Genomic DNA, 6,620 nt, shown 5'->3' with positions numbered 1-6,620 from the left:
CGACTCTTTTGGAAAAGCAATCAATATGGCATTAGTTGTCACGTCCGTGACTAATTATTATTATTTTATGAAAGTTGATTTCAATATATAGTATTTTAAGTATATGATTTAAATCAAAGAAAATTTGCATATCAATTTGAATTAATTTTTCGGAATAACAGTTCGAAAACACCATTTAATTTGATTAGACCCGAGATAACATTGTCGGACTAATTTTTTTATATTTTTTATAAAAAATCGAGATGGGTTATATATAGTGAATTTTTATAATTAAAGTAATAAATAACAATTACGGATAAAAATGTGATAAATAAGATCTAATTATGTGAATTAAAAGTATTAGGAGTTAAATTAAAATTTTTGTAAATTCCACAAGTCCTAACTTTAATCTAATTTGTAATAAATATGTTAGAATTTAATGGAAAATTTGTAATTGGTAATAGAAGGGGCTAGAATGTATTTAATTAAATTAGGGGAAGGGGTTGGGAGATATAATCTAATTAATGAGGGAAAAACCCTTCACTTTCTTCCTCACTCTTCTCTCTCTCTCTCTCGATTGCTTCTCTGGGGATTCAATTCCTTCCTCACTCTCTTTCAAGTGGAAGCAAATAAAAGCTTTGATGGTTCGTTTCTCTTATTCGGTTCATGGTCGCCAATGAGATGAACTCGTCTATCTCCATTTCTCATTGATTGCATTCCGATTCGCTGCGGGGTGCTCGTGGTTTCGGTTAGATGAAGTTATTTCTCCTAGTTTGGTATGGTTTCAATCTCCCTTGGTCGGATCTTGACATGCAGTCCGATTTATGCTTCCTGTTGTGTTTGCCGGAGGTCCAGAGCCTTTCAAGAGTATATGGTTGTCGTTAGCTTTTTCTCACAATTCCTAATGATGTGATCTGTACATGCACGACAATTTCGAGGGTAAATCGACTTCCTTCATGTTTCGTTTTATTTTTCTGTTCTGTCTGAGATTTTACTTACAGATGTATTACATATTGTTATTCCCTGAGTTCTTGAAACTCATATCACAGGTCCCTACGGTTGTTCCGTTGGGTTCGGACTAAACTTGAAAGCAGGAAGATGACCTCCTGTATTGATTTTCTGGGTTTTTATTCCAGATTAGAGACGTGGTTTCTTTGTTCGGTAAAAAGAGGACCATGTTAGACTTGAGTTAGCCTTTGTTTGGGAGTTTGGATGTTAATGGAGGTGAGAGTTAAAGGAGGTAATGGAAAGGGAATGGAAGTGATAGAATGGAATGGAATGGAATGGAATGAAATGGAAAGTTAAAAGTTAACATTGTTTGGGAGTTTATAGGATGTAAATAAGGTTAAATGTTTAACCTTGTTTGGAAGTTTAAATATGGAGGGGAAAGAAGTTTAAATTTACATTGTAGAGACAAGAAATTTTAAAAAAGTTTACGTTACTCCCATTAACCCCAATTTGGAGGTTAGAGGAAGTAAAGATTTAACTCCATTAACTTTCATTTACTTTCAAAAAATAACTCCCAAACAAGGTTAACTTAATACTTAACATTCCATTACTCCCATTTACTCCCATTAACCTCCTCTCAAGCAAGGGCTTAATCCGTTTTGTGAAAAAAAAGAAGAGAAAACCGTTCTTTTGGTAAAAGATTCATGTTAGATTTGGGTTAATTCGTTTGGTAAGAACGAGTTGTTTGGGTAAAAACAGTCTTGTTAGACGTTTTTGTTGGATCAGTTTGCTAAAAATAAATTGTTCAGTAAAAACAACTCATTTGGTAAAAAGGGGGTAATTTAAGACATTGAGTCGGTTCTGAATTGGGTTTGTTCGTAGAAGAGCCGTTTTAGATTGCGAGATGGATTCGTTTGGTAAAAAGAGACGTGTCGGACTTTGAATTGAATTTGTTCGGTATAAAAAGAGTTTATGCACTAGAGTAAGTTTAGTTTTAGTTAATTATATGATATTAACCAATTCTATAAATGAATGAATAATAATAAATAATAATAACAAAATTCATGGTAATCATACCATTTAGAACTAATTCAGTACATGATTAAGGATATAAAATTATTTGATAAAATGTATAGTTTAAATTTAATATATATACATATACACGGAAGGCTAAAATGAAAAATAAATCATCTATATCATTCAATTGATAAGTAATAAGGAGATTTATCAAAAAAAAAAAGTAATAAGGAGAAAGAATTATATGTAGTTAGGTATATTGTGAATAATTTTGTATTAAGAACGTAATAAGTTCTGAGATAATTTTATTGAGCTAATTTCATCGAATTAATGGTTATAAAGTGATATATATTCATATTTAAGAATTTATGGGCTGTTACTGAATACTCCTATGTTTTGTTATGTTGTCTCATAGTGGTACCCAATGCCTTTTAAGGTTGGACATGATAACTTAATTATGATTCGTTGATGAAATAATTTTGTAATTATATATATTTATTGAATTATTAGTAAAATATAGTGATGTGTGTGGCAAGGAAATAGTTTCCCTTAAAAATTGAGTAGAACTACGTGGCTTTGATTCCCTAATTAAAAATATCGGGATATGTAGGAAGCTCGATAGAATTATCAAGTCCAAGCCAAATAAATATGTTTTAGACACTCTGAATAAGATTAGAATTTCTTATGGTCTGAGTGGATTCATTCGTAGATGATGGATTCACATTTTAGGTTCATAAGTTCGTTCTCCTTGTTTCATTGTCGTACTCAATGTCATTTAGGGTTGGGTTTGACATTAGTATTTCTTGAAATTTATGGCGACTTCTGATATATGAGTTGTTTCCAAGCTGTAAAACATTCACTATAATAATTCACCCTTATATATATATATATGAAATGTATCTTTCTAGAACTTCACAATTTTCACAAGCAAACAAACCGACAATATTTATAAATAGCCCAACCTCACAATCTCAGACCAAAATGTCTCCTAATAGTATTGTAGAACTATTGGCACATGGTCACTAGATGATAAAAAATGATGGAGGAGGATGAACAACTATATCTCTATTTACTTGAACAAGCAAACCAGCCATCAGAACCTTGACGAAGGAAATTTGTGAAACGTGATCTTAAAGCTGCTGCATAACGTCTATAAAATGACTACTTTTCATCTGAACCAGTTTATTCAAAGGGCCTGTTTCGTAGCCTGTTCCAAATGATTTAGGAATTTTTTTGAACGTATAATGAATAACTTGGGGAATTGCACAGCATATTTCTAATATATGGTTGATGGTTCAAAAAGGAACGGATTGAGTCCACTACAAAAATGCATTGTGACTATGCACATACTTGCTTATAAATCTCTCTCTGATGCTCTCGATGAATACATCAAAATTAGAGAGTGCACAACTTTACAATATGTTGAAAAAAAAATCATTCTATTATCGAAGTGTATGGACCTATATATATGAGGAGGCCTAATGATTGTAATGTCCGCTTGATTCAAATGCATGAGGAACACCATGAATTTCGTGGTATGCTTGGTACTTTTGATCGCATGCAGTAGGAGTGGAGGAATTGTCCAATTGCATGGAATGGCACATACACTAAAGGACATCATGGATGTCCAACAATCATGCTTCAAGCAATCGCTTTAGTGGATCTATGGATATAGCATGCATATTGCGGTGTGGCTGGGCCACACAACAACCTAAATATTTCGAACAGATCGAATTTGTTCAAAGACAAATTACAAGGAAAAACTCCATCAATTCAATTCAATGTTAACAATAAAACATACAAAATGGGATACTGATTCAAAGATGGTATATATCACGAATGAGTTGTTTTTGTGAAACCTTTCCACATGCTCATGAAGCTAGGCGAATCCATTACAAAAATATGCGCGATAGTGCAAGAAAAGATGTAGAATTGGGGTACTGCAAGCCCATTTTACAATATTGCATGCTCGTGTTATTTTTTACATAACATGGTTGTTAAAGATGAGCGCCACACATATTGGGAAATCGGTTATGCATCGGAATATTTAAAATTTTACAAACTATTTCTCTAACCCGAGGAACTTATTACATTGTTATTCTGCAATAATATTTAAACGGTTCAAAAGGCATAAATGAATTACCTTTTTGAAGCAATCTACTGTTGACTTAGTGTACCACAGAAGCTTGAACGAACAGGAATGAACATGCTTTGATCAACTTTAATTAGCAACCAAGTGTAGGTTGCCTCTAACGGTAATCCACAGAATGTCAAATGAAAAGCAAACCCGAACACAAACTATTTGATTTTTGGTTGAGTAATTGAGAAAGAATATTATAGAGTATTAACTATGTAATTTGGCTAATGATAACATCACTTCCTTTGTTGATGATAATTCTATCGCTGGGAGACGCGGTTGGGTTCGACCATGGCACCTCCGATGATAAAGTTAATATGGAAATTTGAGAATAATTGATATTGAAAAGTATTTAGGATAGTATTGTTAACTTGCCTTTAAAGATGCTCCGGTGGGGGTATATATACTCCATTTTGTAACATGTTTGCCTTAATTGGGTCGTTTGTTATTACTCTTAGTAATTGTCATTACTCTTATTAATTACCATTATTCCTCATTTTAGGATGAATAACAGTTTAGAAGGAATAATGGTTTCCTCGAGATGTTACATAACTGTACAAGAGGTATAATGACGTGACAGTGTACATTCGTTCCTTCTTTCCCTCGTCTTATTAGCAAATCCCTTGGGCAAATCTATGTGGATAAGACCCATGTAGATTTGTATGTCTTATCGGGATTCTTCTTGTTTCCTTCCTTTAGTGTGTTTCCCTATTTGCTGATGGTTGATGACATCCTTTACGAATCTGGATGTTATCAAAAGCCCCCCTTATAAGTCTAGAAAGCCTTTTAGTGTTGTTCACCTTCTAGGTGTGCTATGCATTTATTGCGCCTTTATCAAACATGTTTCCTCGGGCCAGTCAAACTTGGACATGTCACCAAGCCTTTCCAGTTTTTGAAGTGGCATGCCCCTTCTCTCTTTTAAAAGGGATTTAAGCAGTGTGACGGGAACTTTATTTATGCTTCCTTCCTCTTATCACTCTTCTTCTCAGGCGATTTCCAGCGAAATCTTCCTTTTCTCTTACGATCTCTGATGATGACAACTTTCTTACTTCTACGATTATGTAAGTGTTCTTATCTTTTTCTAGGTTCTTTTTTCATCCTTTGCCTCGTTTTGCTTAGTATGAGTCAAGACGATACCGATGAGTTGTTGAAGGCTCCAAGAACACACATTCTGATCGTCTAGAACTTCCTTTCCATTTTCGGTCAACCTTCTAACTCACCTTCTGGTGAGGTAAAGGAGATTAGCTTCTTTGCACCTAGGAAAAAAAAGGGGAGAGGCTCTTAGAATGGCCTCCACTAACTCTACTATAACCCATGAGAAAATTGATACGCTTAAAGGAGCAAAAAGGATTTGACTTGTATAATTCCAAGCCCTAACAAATGTCCATCACATGCGCCTGAGGAATGTTTTGTTAGGAATTATAGCCAGTTAATCAACTATAGTGCAGCAGAATTACGGTTAAAATTTCTTTAGAATCCAATTTGATCTTTGTCAATTAACCATTGATTGAATAAAATTGTTTTAATCTATTTAAGAATAAAACATACCCGTTTTATCTCTTCTAGAGACGGCTGAAGAATCCACAAGGTAGTCGATCTCCAAAGTTAGGTGCACGAACAATTATTGAGGTGGAACCGGTGCTAGCCGAACAACGGAATGAAAATGAATCAATACGGGAGAGAGGAGTTATGCTTTGGCCGAATTCTATATCAATAGAGGAGGGGGCTGAAAATTCACTTATGTTGGTTATGGTTAGGAGTTTCAATTAATGTATATATAGTATATTTAAATTCCTAATTGTATTAGGGTTAATTGACTAATTATAAATTCAATCCAATTCTAATCTAACTATATAAATAAATACCAGAAGTATTTATTCTATGAAATTAATTATAATTAGATTAAATTTAATCACCCTAATAAAATAGATCACACTAATTAATAAATTGACGTATTAATTATTCATCTTATGTAATTTTATCAATTTGTGAATTAATTAATTACATTTTGTAGTCTAATTAATCAATTAAATACTCAACTTATAAATTCATTAATTGATTACCTTGATACAAAGTAATAATTAACCAATTAATTTACCACTAATTAATTACTCTGACATTTTACTGTCAATTAATTAATTAACTTCATCTCTCCAGTGTACCATTCTATAATTCCGACTCAGATGATCTATATGCACGATCTTATGGGTCTGTCTTTAGTTAGCAGTAGGCTCACGGTCCATAAACTGTAAGTGAGTTCTAGCAAACCATTATAACCCCTAACTAAGACAATATCAACAGTCTAAAGATGTAGAAACCATGTAGTTATCTCCTACCATCTTTTACCATTTGATATCGGTATTATAAACAAGAGGCATGGCGGCTATCATCCTCTCTGTTGTTTATGATATTCATTGATCTTAAGTAGAACGATGAAGCACATAAGTAAACTACTTATCAAGGTACGACCATACACTTATCAATCTCACTTATCAAGTGGCATGTGATATCATCTCACTGTTACATGAGTGCTAGTTCC

At 33.4% G+C, this 6,620-nt stretch overlaps 1 long non-coding RNA gene across 1 annotated transcript; it reads left to right on the top strand.

Moving 5' to 3' along the window:
- Positions 1-469: 469 nt before the first annotated feature.
- LOC136228768 (uncharacterized) lies at positions 470-1,099 on the top strand. Its single transcript, XR_010688836.1, has 2 exons — positions 470-918; positions 1,029-1,099. It is a non-coding gene; the product is annotated as an uncharacterized lncRNA (long non-coding RNA).
- Positions 1,100-6,620: the final 5,521 nt, after the last annotated feature.

Source organism: Euphorbia lathyris, chromosome 5 (assembly GCF_963576675.1).
Source record: "Euphorbia lathyris chromosome 5, ddEupLath1.1, whole genome shotgun sequence".
Taxonomy (NCBI): domain Eukaryota; kingdom Viridiplantae; phylum Streptophyta; class Magnoliopsida; order Malpighiales; family Euphorbiaceae; genus Euphorbia; species Euphorbia lathyris.
This window is presented reverse-complemented; position numbering and strand designations above follow the sequence as displayed.